This window comes from Jaculus jaculus, chromosome 16 (genome assembly GCF_020740685.1).
Source record: "Jaculus jaculus isolate mJacJac1 chromosome 16, mJacJac1.mat.Y.cur, whole genome shotgun sequence".
Classification (NCBI taxonomy): Eukaryota; Metazoa; Chordata; class Mammalia; order Rodentia; family Dipodidae; genus Jaculus; species Jaculus jaculus.
In genome coordinates this window covers 50,267,516-50,280,667 of record NC_059117.1, presented here as the reverse complement: position 1 = coordinate 50,280,667, position 13,152 = coordinate 50,267,516, and the positions used below count along the sequence as shown (strand labels likewise).

Below are 13,152 nucleotides of genomic sequence, written 5' to 3'. Positions count from 1 at the left end.
ACTGTTGCAGGGGTTCTGAGCATGCATTTTTTGCCCTTAGTGTATTAAATCATTTGAAGTAACCCAGTGGCATTTTCTCTGAATTCTGGGATGCTCAGATATCTGAGAATATATGGTATAGGAAAAAATGTGGATGACAGCCAAGGTTTGAAATTGCTAATGTGGTGGAGATGGAACTCCACCTTCATGCAGGTGAAACTGCTAAGGGAAGGCATGCATCACACAACGAATTGTAAACCATAAGATGACTTTAGATATATTTTCAAAACATTAAAGCACTAAATAAAAATTTAGGAACAGATTCAACTTCTTGGGATTGAATACCTGTTCAGGTGGGCAGTCTGCCTTGAGTCAGTTGTTTGGCCATTTTGAGAGTAGGACTCCCCCTGTTGAGACTTAGCTAAAAAGGAAGGTGCGCCCAGAATATTGCACTGTGTTGATTTTTTTTTACATTGAACACATGAGCAGACTTGGGTGTTTTCAAGCACAATGTCCTACACTCTGTCTCATTTCTCCTGAGTTTTGTTTTATGCTTTAAATACATGTTTGGGAAACCGTGTGGCTTGGCTTCATTTTGAGATGTTTGAAGAGGTGTTTTGTGGGGCCTGGTCTTCCCTTCTGAATGCTAACAGTGTTGAATGAGGTGGGCAGACATCTGAGGTGATCCCCAGTGGCACCTGGTGCAGTCCCCTTTCCTTGAGGGCTGGCCAGCCCTGGGGACCTGAAGAATATGGTGAAGATAATGAATACCAGTGACCCTGCTGTGAGGTCACCTGAGACTGTCACTTCCATCTTTGCAAGTAGATGCTGCTGCTGTCTCAGTTTGCATGCTTTGATGGTGTGAGCTGCTATGTGGAGAGTCCGCATGGCAAGAAGTGAGGACAACCTGTAGCCAACATGCAGTGAGGGGTGGAGGTATTTTGTATAATAGCCACAATGCATTGAAAATCGCCAGCAGCCATGGGGTGTGCTTGGGAGTGGATCTTTTCACAGTTGAGCCTTCAGATGAGATGGTAGTACTTAGGCTAACACCTGTATGGCAGCCTTTAAAAATATTTTTATAGCAATATTTTATTTTGAGGGAGAGAGAGAGAGAGAAACAGAGGGAGGGAGGGAGGGAGGGAGGCAGAGAGAGAGGGAGAGAGAGAGGGAGAGAGAAAGAGAGAGAGGGAGGCAGGGAGGGCAAGCGAGCATGCGCCACTAGCCTCTAGCCACTGCAAATGAACTCTAGACTCATGAGCTGCCTTGTGCATCTGGCTTTCATGTGTTCTGGGGAATTGAACCTGGGTCCTTAGTCTATGTAGGCAAATGCCTTAACTGCTACACCATCTCCAGGCCTAAAAAATTATTTATTTATTTGGAGAAAGAGAGAGAGAGAGAGGGAAGGAGGGAGGCGAGAAGAAGGGAGGGAGGGAGAGAGAGCAAGAAAAGAGAGACAGAGAGAATGGATATGCAGGACCTCTAGCCACTGCAAATGAACTCCAGATGCATGTAGCACTTTATGTATCTGGCTTTACATGGGTACTGAAAGACCACAAAGCGGAGGACCCAGCTAAGCTGTGCTTGGACTCCTGACCTCCAGAGATTGTGACATAATAAATGCATATTGATTGCTTAGCTTAGTTTGGGATAATTTGTTATACAACAGTATGTTAGTAATACAGCAGAATAGAGACAGTCCTCTCTCTCACCATGTAGACTGCCCATCTCATTTGCAAAAGAGTTAACAGCAATCACTGACATTTACTAGTTGAATGTAGACTGACTGGAGTTCGGGATTTTTCTTCTGTTATCTCAAAGTTGTGGTCAGCAGAGGATCAGTATAGTTGGAACAATCTGCTTCTTTATTTTGGGGGCCGAGGGATGACACTGTATGTGCAGCCAGGCTGGGATGCCATAGAAACCATCTGTAGCACTCCTGACTCCATGCCCAGTTCTTGTAATCAGAGCTTTCGATTCTGCTCATTAGCAGCACATAGTGGATGGGGCCTCAGTGTGATTGCATGCCTGTCTCCTTTGAAATGAATATAATAAACACGCTCCATGGTTTTCTGAAATTAATATGTCCTCACAGAGGAGGTCTGGTGTTGCAAATCATGTTGAGAGTGTTACCATCAAATGGAGAGCCACAGAGAGGGGCACAGAAAATGCTACTTATTACATGCCACTAATTTCCTTGATCACCAAACCAAAGTCAGTGGATAGCCCTTATCTTGTCTCATCAAGAAGGAAGAACATGGAAAAAGAGTGTCTATATATTAAACATTATTTTGTATTTTAAACTTGAACTCAACCAAGAAGACTTTGAGTCTTGAAAGAACTCTTTCCAAGAGAAGGATTTTGTTAATTTTTTTATTAAAAAAATTAGTTATTTTTATTTATTTATTTGCAAGCCGAGAGAGACAGACTGAGAGGGGAGGGGAGAGACAGAATGAGGAAATGGATGCACTTGGGTCTCTTGCCATTGCAAATGAACTCCAGACGTATGTGCCATTTTGTGCATCTGGCTTTACGTGGGCACTGGTGACTCAAACCAAGGTCGTTAGGCTTTGCAGGCAAATACCTTAACTGCAGTCATCTCTTCAGTTCTCCTTTGCTAGTTTTTTAAGAGTTTTGTTATCCTTTTATTAAGCCACTGATAAATTGAAATTAGTTATGGTTGTAATGTTTATACTATAGAAATTGACAAATATTACAGCCCTCCCTGAAAAACCTTTTTTATCAGCATACTCCACAATAAATGCCCTGAAATGTTTATCAACAATATTAGCAGGAAGGAACATTTCAGACTATGAAGGTTAAATATTGGTAGAATCATTACTGAATTCATCAGCCATTCAAAGCTGGGAGGTTCGTGAAGCATCTGGATGCTTGTTGACGTCAGGTGCAGAAAGAGTACTTTACTGGTTCACTTCACATTCTCTCAGCACCTCACCTGCACATTCCATTTACTGTCTTATTAGGTGAGGTTTTAAATATTAAAAATTTGTTTTATTTATTTATTGAGAGAGAGAGAGAGAGACAGAGAGAAAGAGAGAGAATGGGCAGCCAGGGCCTTCAGCCATAGCAAAAAACTCCAGACACTTGTACCACCTTGTGCATATGGCTTACATGGGTACTGAGGAATTGAACCTGGGTCCTTAGGCTTTGTGGGTAAGCACTTTAATCACTTAAGGCAACTCTCTGGCCCTCATTCTTATTTTGTGGGCCAGGTGCTATGGTAAGAAAATTCAGTCTTATTATCCAGTCTTATTCCACAGGTAAAGAAACTGAGGTACAGGGTGATTAAATGACAAGTTGTTGGCCCAATGGCATGCAGTGAGTGTTGGAGCTGAGATTGTAACTTGGAATTTGTCCTTGTCACTGTTGTCTGTTACCTCTTCTTGGGGTGGTTCACTAAGAGGACTTCTCTGGTTCCTGGCCACCCTGAGGTCACTGTGCATCAGTCTCCCAGGGGCGTCCAGGAAACTGTGGAGCAGGGTCTTGAGCGGCCATGAGTGTGATGGGAAGAAACACCCAGGAGACAGCTTCAGAGAACAGCTCGTTTATTTGTTAGGGGAATGGGCTTGTAAGTGTTCATGTGGTGGCAGGAAAAGGTATGGAGTACGGGTCACAGGGGGATTGGCTGTGCGAAGGCTGCTGGCTGATGCCTCGTTAACATATAGGGATATTCCTGGGCAAGCGACAAAAAGTCATAAGACGGCTCTGGGGAAAGTGAAACCGAAGTCTTATCAGGATGTCCAGCTGTCCCTGGCTGTGGAGAGGGAGTGACCTCACTCTTGCCAGTCTGGAGGCGAGATCTAGGCTTTCTGCAACCTCGGGGAGTGGGGTGTGTGGGGAGCCTGCCGGTCTTAAGGCAAGATTATCGGGGTCTAGGCCTGCTGCAACCTCGGGGGTCCAGGGCTCCCAGCCATGCCTCACAGCTCAGGCCTGCTTAAACCTGCAGTGGCCTGGGGCCTATAGCTGTGCCTAACAGTCATCAGATGACACTTAAATGCTGTCAGTGTCAAGGCAGGAGAGCTGGGGACTGTCTTCAGGCACAGCAGAACTGCTCCTCAAGTGCAGGAAGAATTGCAACACACAGGGGTGGCGAGGAAGCATGTCGGAAGAAAGATGGCTGAGTCAAGCTACCGATGTGAGAACGATCGTGGTTTGGGAACAGCTGGTACTCTACCTTTACACAGGCAAGAGGGAAAGAAGCTCAACAGTGGGTTTGGGGTGTGATCACTGAGGTGCTGAGCACCAGGAGCAGGGGTGTGGCTTTTAGTCTACAGTCTGGGGGAGCCTCTGAAGGTGTTTTGCAGAGAATCAGCATAGCAGAGAAGGTGGGCATTGACAGTGGATTAGATAGGAAGAGACAAAGCCAGGGAGAGAAGGTAGAAGGGACAGTGACTTTTCAGTGGAGGAGACAGGTCATCTCTACCTGCAGCCAAGACCTCAACAACTCACCAACGGCTTGCTGGGAGCTTTGAGCAGAAACAAGCAGCGACTGTGGCTCTCTGGATGGACAGAGGGTAGGACAGTGGGAGGGTGATTGTTGTCAGCACGAGGGAAAAGACTGAGGAAAGACTTAGGGTGTGTTGAGTTTATTGAGATCCTGGAATTGTGGTTATGGATTATAGATTGAAGTTCTGGCTAAGTGTAGAAAGCATTTCTGACTATTGGTCACCTGTATCTTTTAAAAAAAACTTTAAAAAAATTGCTTATTTATGGGAGAGGGGGGAAGAGGCACATATATAGAGACAATAGACACATCAGGGCCTCCAGCCGCTGCATGCAAACTCCAGATGCATGCCCCTCTGGTTTATGTGGGTAGTGAGGAATCCTTGGGCTTTGTAAGCAACCACCTTAACCATTAAGGCATCTTTCCAGTCCCTTTTAAAACTTTTTAAAAATTATTTTTATTTGTAAGCTGTAAGGAAAGTGAAAGGGAAAAGTAAACTGGACTTGATTTCAAACAGACAGAGACTTTGCTGAAGCACAGCAAGGGGCTGTACAGAGGATCCTAGATAGGTAGTGGAGTGAATGATACATTAACACGTTCCAGAAGAAATCTCTGTTAGAAGACAAGGCACAAATGTAAGCAGGATTATTATTAGGAGGAAGGGCATAAGTGTGGGGAATGACCTTCTTAGAAGTGACCCAAAACCCTCTCCTGAGACATTGGTATGTTGCGGTTAAAGCTTTGTTTGTCTGGCCTTGGTGCAGCTTGGCCCACTGGCAGTGGGTAAGATGTCAAATCTTCTGTGATTTTGGAGTTTTATAGGGGCCAGGGAATCAAGATGATCTTGGACAGAGTGATTTGATCCTACATTTATTTGAGGCTTTCAAACAGCTGGCACGATAGGAAAGTTTTTTCATGCATGGGCCCTCTGAGTCTAATTCTTCCTGTGGTCACATTTGTAAGAATGCTTACTGTTGTGAGCAAGGGGAGAACAACTGCATTCTTTTTAGGCTTTATATTAGCAGTTATAAGAATTGGAGTAGGGGAGTCAGGAGGTATAAGAGATATAGTAGGAGACAGAAGGCCCAGAGTGCATATGTCAGTCCAGTTAGTGGAGAGATGTTATATATATAAATAAATGACTGAGTCATGGAAAACAGAAAAACAGTAATTGTGAGGGAGCCCTGGCACACAAGAGCATGAGTTTTACCTCAGAGGAAATATGCAAGGTTTCATGTATGGGTCTAGCTTAATAGGAATAGGAACTATAACTTTAAACAACAGGTGCTTTAGCTGGTCACAGAGATGTCAGGGCACACACAGGTAAAGACAGTAAGTTGGCTATTTTCAAATGCTAATACAGCCTAAAATAATTTTGGCTCTGGATTGGTCACATTTACTTCTTCACAACTGCTGCAGTCTGTCGTTGAAGTTCTGGTAACACGGTGTGGCTTCTGGGAGCGTCGGTTTTGGTTTTCCATTTGACAAACATCACTTTGTACTTTGTGTAAGTGGTGGGCTGTTTCCCACATGACTCGGAGGCTTTCTCTCAGAGTCTGTTGTAGATGATGAGGCAGGAGCAACTCTTCAGGAGACTCATGTTTATCAAGCCATTGTGAAAGAAACCCCTCGATCACATTAAATCTATCAGCTATTGTGCTCTGGTCATTATATATACACACACATATACATATATGAATTTTTTGTATGTGATGCAACACCCACAGGTGACTTATAGGTATTATATCTAAAATTAAAAATAGTAATGTAAGTAGTAGGTAAGAAAATAAGGGATATTGTCTGTAGAAGTAAGGAAGAAGACATTTTTGGATAAAAAGTGTTACTTGGAATTTTTAGAAATAGAAAATTTAGGTTAGGTAAGGTAGGAAGTTTAAGAAACTAGTTTTGAAGTAATACTTGAAATATTTTGAACAATTTTAAAATTAAACTTGATAGGAATTAGAAGGTTAATTTTGAAGTTTAGACATCAATTTTGAAACTTTTTTATAAGTCTCTTATATAGATGGCTTGTAGTTTTTACTTGGTATGGAGATCAAAAGAGGTCATAACTTTAGAAGATCTAATGAAAGCATGTTAAAATGAAAAAGCTAGAAGTTTTGATGAATCTTGACAATGTATTATTATCATTTAAATTTTTTTATTTTATAAATGTAATGAAACTATATAATTAGGCCCAATTGTTATCTATTACAATAAAATTTTATCAAATTTTTATCTAATAGAAATACACATAAGAGCAGAAAATGTAGGAAATCTATTGTTGTAAACAGAGAAGCAGTTGTTCTATCAAACAAAATGAAGACTTTAACTATTGGAAAGCATGCAAACTTAGCATTTGGATATAACTCAATTATAAACTTTAAGTTTTTATTTATGAACTATTTTGTGAGCATTAGTATGAAAGTAAAGCAATATGTAGGAAATTTGTTGTTATAAACAGACAATTAGGCATTTGTAAACATTATTAAGAATCATATTTTTAAAAACTTGAATTTTGACCTTGAAGTTAAAAACAAATTAATAATATACTTATGTCATCCTTTTTGTTTGATTCTTAAATATATCTTAATCAGGAACTAACCACTTTTCTTCCCCCCTAACTTTTGCTTTTACATTTGTTTGTTCCTGTGGTTAAGTGTAAGTAGACTGTGTGCATTCTGACCGTTTGCCCTTTCCTTTCCTGGGTCAGCAGCCCCCACGTACTCCCTTTTCTTAGTTGAGTATCCAGAAGGTCAATTCTATTAATTTTGTATTTCTTACTTTTATGTTATGTTAAGTAAAGTTTAAAGAAACAAACAACAACTCATTAAAAATGAATCTTGTTTTTGTTAAATATTCAGTTTTTTCAGTAGTTAGAGCTTAATAGTAGGGAATATAGTTATAGCTCAACTTTAACCTTGATTTGAGACATGGCAGTATAAATAAACTCATCAACTTATAAAGAGTAAAGTCTGAATTTTATAAGTAATTAAGATAAGAAAATATATGGAGAATAAAAACTTTCTTTAAATTTATTTTTATTAGTCATGGACATACTTAGTATATAAACAGCACATGTTGGTACCATCCTTTCCTCCTCCCTGTGCTTTTCCCGGAGAGGCCCTCCTCATGGGGGATGCAGGTGGATTCCATGGGGATTATGGGTCGTACACTGTGGGGACAGCAGTCAGTTCTGGGGAGAGGCAATGCCTCTGTGTGTAAGGTCCCAACTTGTGGCTCTCACAATCTTTCTGCCCCTCTGAGAACGAAACTTTTAAGTTGATCCATTTGACCACAGACGACTCCTAAGGTCTTATAACCTTCTTATATCCACTTTATACACTATTAACAAAATACTTTAGAATAGTCTTTTATCTTAGACATACCTTTCTAACAGCATATTTTAGAACAATCTTTTACCTTGTAAAGGAGAGAGATTTTTTTTTCTTTAAAATTGTCCTTATAGTTTAAATTGATGAGGATTTAAGTTACTCTGATATTTTTTAAAAATGTTATATGAGTGTTTACTTATGAGTCAATGTCATTGTATCAGCAATATGTTATAACCTTAATCATAAAGACTGCCACAAAGATAGTTACTGGCAGTTTGAATTCAAAGTTGACACATTTTTTCCCCCTTTGGGAGGGCATGGAGTTGATGAGCAGGTCGTATTAACTTTGTCTGGTTCCACAAAGAACAATTTATGTGGCCATTGTTTATGACTGGTGAATGTTTAGAGGTCGAAAGATGAGAAATGAGGCTGAGACTCAGACAGGATTGAGAATAGGAGGGGCTTGAGGGGGTGTAACTGAACTAGTTTGTGAGCTTGAGTACGGCAGAGGAAAGTGGAGGTGATACAAGTTGGGCTGAGGAGAAAAGGAGTGGAGGCTGGGTCAAGATAGAAGACGGTGTTCAGAGAGAAAACGGGGAGGGGGGTTTGATGGGGAGGGCTGTGTCTGTGAGAGGGAGTGCTGGTCTGGGCGTTTCAGAAGGTTTTTTGTGGCACAGGAGGATTTGGTGAGTGGCAGAGCAAGTGGTACTGAGGGAGGGGTGGGAGCAGAGGACAAAAACTCTTGATTGTGGGGAACTTTGGACCAGTTTTCATTTTGTTGGAGAAAGTTATCGAGATCGGTAAGAATGTTGAAATCTAAAGTACCGGATTCTGGCCAGTAGCTGCCATTTGTTTGAATGGACAGAGAAATTTAGTGAGTACGAGCTCAGATTAGCCAAGTTTCTTTATATTGGCCTCAAGACATGCCAATGGGGTGTCTTTTGGAACAGATTATTTGGAACCCATTTTGTGGGACAAGAACTAAGGGGAATGGCCCATCCCACCACTTGGGATGTCTCTAGGTTTATGGAGGATAGTGAAGAGTGGCCCAAGACTCAGGAAAGAGTCACCCCACACTTGTACTTCTTGGGGTGTTCAATGGAACAATAATTGTAGGGGCTGCTGGAGCCTCCAATTGTCCATGGTCAGAGGAGATAGTGAGAAACTCCTGGGGTTCTAGGGTCTGAGACAGGGTACATCTGCTGCAGACTGGGATTAAGTACCTTGTCCTGAAGGCTGGAGTATGATGGATGGAAGTCTGTCAAATGGTAAATGGCCTCTTGTCTGGAGTTCAAAGTCCTGAGGGAGAAGGAGGGAGAGAAGGAAGTGTGACGGGTGGATTGCCCAAAGGGCCATGGGAGACTCAGCTGAGCTCAGAGAGGGATTTTTGATACTCACCAGAGTATAGCCCTGGCCAGAATCCCCCAGTCTCCACAAATGAGCCACCAAGCTCAAGAAATCCAGGGGTCAGGGTGAAAAGAAGAAAAGAAAGGATACTGCTGGAGAGGAGGAGGGGCATTAGCCCCAAGACCTTCCAGCTATCTGAGTCACAGTACCAGAAATGTGAGGAAAGTGAAAGAGAAAAGCGACCGGGTCTTATCTCAGCAGACAGAGTTTACTGACGCAGGGCAGCGGCGGCCTTCCACGGATGGAGGAAGGGGTTCAGCTCACAGGGACGCTGTTTGAGGAGGTGACAGGAATCGGGTGCAGTCGGGTGGGGTGACAGTGACTGAGTAACAGCAACGTCTGGTTTGCTGGATCTTCCACAGTGAGTCAGAGGCGCTGCCTCGGTGGTTGTCTGCAGGGTGGAACGTCTCGACTTGTTTCAGTTCCTCCGAGCTTTCTGAGTTCATCAATCTTTCATGAAGAAGGTCCATTAATCCTTCACAAGCAGAAACAGAAAGAGAGAGGGGTAGAGAGAAAGAGAGAAAATGGACATGCCATGGCCTGTAGTTGCTGCAGATGAACTCTAGATGCCTGCACCACTTTGTGCATCCTGCTCTTTGTGTGTACTGGGGAATCCAACATGTGTCGTTAGGCTTTGTAGGCAAGCATCTTAACTGCTGAGCCATTTCTCCAGCACCATCTGCATTTTTTATTTTATATATCCTCAACAATTTATAGCCACTAAGCCCCCAGTTTATGTGGTCTTTTTAAGGCCTGCTTTTTCTCTCCCTTATGCCTACTAGTACTTAACTTCTAGAACTGAATATTATTTCTTAGTGCCTGGTTTTTGCACAAATATTTAATTTTGAGTAAGGTGCCTCTTGAGATTTTGTGGAATGTCCAATGGCTGATGTTAATGGCATAGATATCGCCTTTTTTCTTATTGGTCACATTGTCTCCAAACACCTTTTACAGTTTGAATGTAAAATGTACTCCATGGGCACATGTGTTTGAATGCTTGTTTCCCAACTGGTGCAGTTTGGGAAGGCTGTGGAAACTTTCGGAAGTAGAGCCTTGCTAGAGGAAGTCGGTCACTAGTCTTAAGTTTTCTAGCCCAGCCCTTAACTTCCTGCTGGTCCTCAGCTTCCTGACTAGTGATCAGATGTCTTAGCAGGACATGGTATGCTGCCAAACTGTTCCTATTACAATGTATCCCCTTGAAAATGTAGGCCAGAATAAATCCCTTCCTCCTGGAAGATGCTTCTTGTCAGGCATCTGGTCCTAGCAACAAGTAGGTAACTAATACATACCCCATGTAGGATTGAAGCCAACAGAAAAATGCTCTCTGTCTTCTGATTGATTTCATAACTTTCACCATGTCATTTCAGACCATAGAGCATTGAAATAGTTGCCAAGAATTCATTTCTACTTGGCATCATTTACTTTGTCTTCAAACCTTAATAAATCCCTTAAAGGTTGAGTGCTGTGTACTAATTTGAAAATGGCTTAGGTTTTACCCCATATTGATTTTAATGAGTGTAATTTGCCTCTTTTTTACTGTGATAGAGACTGTGAAGCTCCAGGGAGCCATTAGACACAAGACAGTTCCAGCCACTGAGAAAAGGAAGTGTCAGATTGGAAGAGCGTTAGAGGCTGGTGGGGAAGACAGAATGTTGGAAAATATACCAGGAGAGACAGATTTCTGTCTTCATTGCCCAAGGAGTATTGGTTCTCTGAAATGATATCCTTTTGGTTGGAGGCATCATTTATCACCAGCATTATTTGCTGAAACACTGTGCCACAAATGGCACCTTAGTAGTAATAGACTATAGTAAGTACTTGTAGGTGCAATAGAGTATTTCACAAGTTGTGGCCAGGGGGAGGTGGTACAGGCATGGCTAAATCAAGGTCCTCTTGTCTACAGTAGGAACATGAACAAATACTTTACATGTGGAGGAGGCTTTGCAGTTTGTAGAACTTGTTCTGTTCATGTCCCTGGCACCCCTGGAAGGGCAGAGGCTCAGAGAAATCGAGCTTAGATGACATATAAAGTTTCTGCGCACAGACTCAGATCACCTCATGTTAACCACTTTTTGAAGGTGGTTTTCTTGCCTCTCACATGAGGAGGCTGAGGCCAGAGTGTGGTGTGATTGGTCCAGGTTCTTAGAACAGGCAATGATGGATCTAGGCTTAAAATATGCATTTGCTCATTATAGACACACAATTACTAACTACTCCTTGAGACTGCCAGGGATTTCAGCCTGATCCACAGGACATCATAGCCAAGGTTCTAGACTTCTGACCTCTAGCTTGTATGTATGACCATACCTAGCATTTTGATAAAAATATTTTATTTATTTATTTGTAAGCAGAGAGAGAGAGGGAGTGGGGGAGAGAGAGAGAGAGAGAGAGAGAGAGAGAGAGAGAGAGAGAGAGAGAGAGAGAGAGAGAGAGAAGGACAGAGAGAATGAAGGTACTAGTGCCTCTAGCTGCTGCAAACAAACTCCAGATGCATGTGCCACTCTATGCATCTGCCTGTATATGGGTACTAGGGAATGGAACCTGAGTCATTACCCAGGTGTTTAGGCTTTGCAAACATGCACCTTAACCTCTGAGCAACCTCTCCAGCCCCACACTTGGCATTCTTCTGTGTGTACTAGGGATGGATCTTAGGTCCTCATGCTTGCGAGATGAGTCCTCTGCTGACTGTGCTACTTCACCAGGCCAACTTTGTGCCTTTTTAAGTGGTTAGGTTTGAGATAATCATATAAATACTAATATTTATAAAATTATCTATTTGGACTTTATAAAGTCTAAAATATTTGCCATATGACACTCTAAGAAAAAATGTGCTGACCTCTGATTTAGTAAAATAAATACTTAAAAATTATATTTATTTACTTATGAGAAAAAGAGCGAGGGAGAGAGAGAATGAGCGAGCGAGCGAGAGAGAGAGTGAGAGAGAGCAAGGGCATGGGCACACCAGGGCCTCTAGCCACTGCAAACAAACTCTAGGTGCATGCATCATCATGTGCATCTGGTTTACATGGGTTCTGGGGAATAGAACCTGGATCCTTAGGCTTCATGGGCTAAACACTTTAAAAAAAATTGGTAAAATATCTATCTACAATTACATTTAGAATATTAAACATTATGACTTCCAAATATAGCTTGTGAGTTTTTGTTTTTCTAGTCAGGAAACACTGTTTTTCTGTCCTTGTACTCATAAGTAAAAAATGAGAGAGAGAGAGAGAGAGAATGGGCACTCTTGGGTCTTTAGCAGCTACAAACTCTGGACACATGCATCACTTTGTGTATCTGGCTCTATATGGGTACTGGGGAATTGAACCTGGGCCTGCAGGCCTTATAAGCAAATGCTTTTAACCACTGAGCAATCTCCCCAACCCTGTCCCTTTTTTTTTCTTCCAGCTGTTAGACCTGTAATTTTAGTTTCTGGGTTTTGAACAAATTTAGTATTACTGGTGACCACAAAAGTCTGCAGCTCCTTCAGGAGTGATGAGAGCTGGGAAAGTAACTCCTGTGGCTTTAAGAGGACTGTGTATGACATATTCTTTAGTTTACAAAGTACCTGAGAAATCTGCTATTAAAACTTCAATCCAATTAGGACGTTTTGGCCAAATAAAAACACAGGCTTCAGCTGGGCATGGTGACACACACCTTTAATCTCAGCACTAGGGATCACCGTGAGCTCAAGGTCACCCTGAGACTACATAGTGAATTCCAGATCAGCCTGAGCTAGAGGGAGACTCTTCTTAAAAAAAAAAAAAAGAAAGAAAGAAAAGAAAAGAAAAAAGAACAAAAACAGGCTTATTCTTTCTCATCTGCCTTTTAAATCTTTTTTTTTGAGGTAGGGTCTCACTCTAGACCAGGCTGACCTAGAATTCACTAGGGTGGCCTCAAACGCATGGTGATACTCCTATCTCTGCCTCCCAAGTCTGGGATTAAAGGTGTGAGCCACCACATCTGGTT

At 42.1% G+C, this 13,152-nt stretch overlaps 1 protein-coding gene across 14 annotated transcripts in view; it reads left to right on the top strand.

The window, feature by feature from the left end:
- Erc2 (ELKS/RAB6-interacting/CAST family member 2) overlaps positions 1-13,152 on the top strand; it is a 1,023,973-nt gene that overhangs the window by 180,358 nt on the left and 830,463 nt on the right. The gene's annotated exons all lie outside the window — the stretch shown is intronic.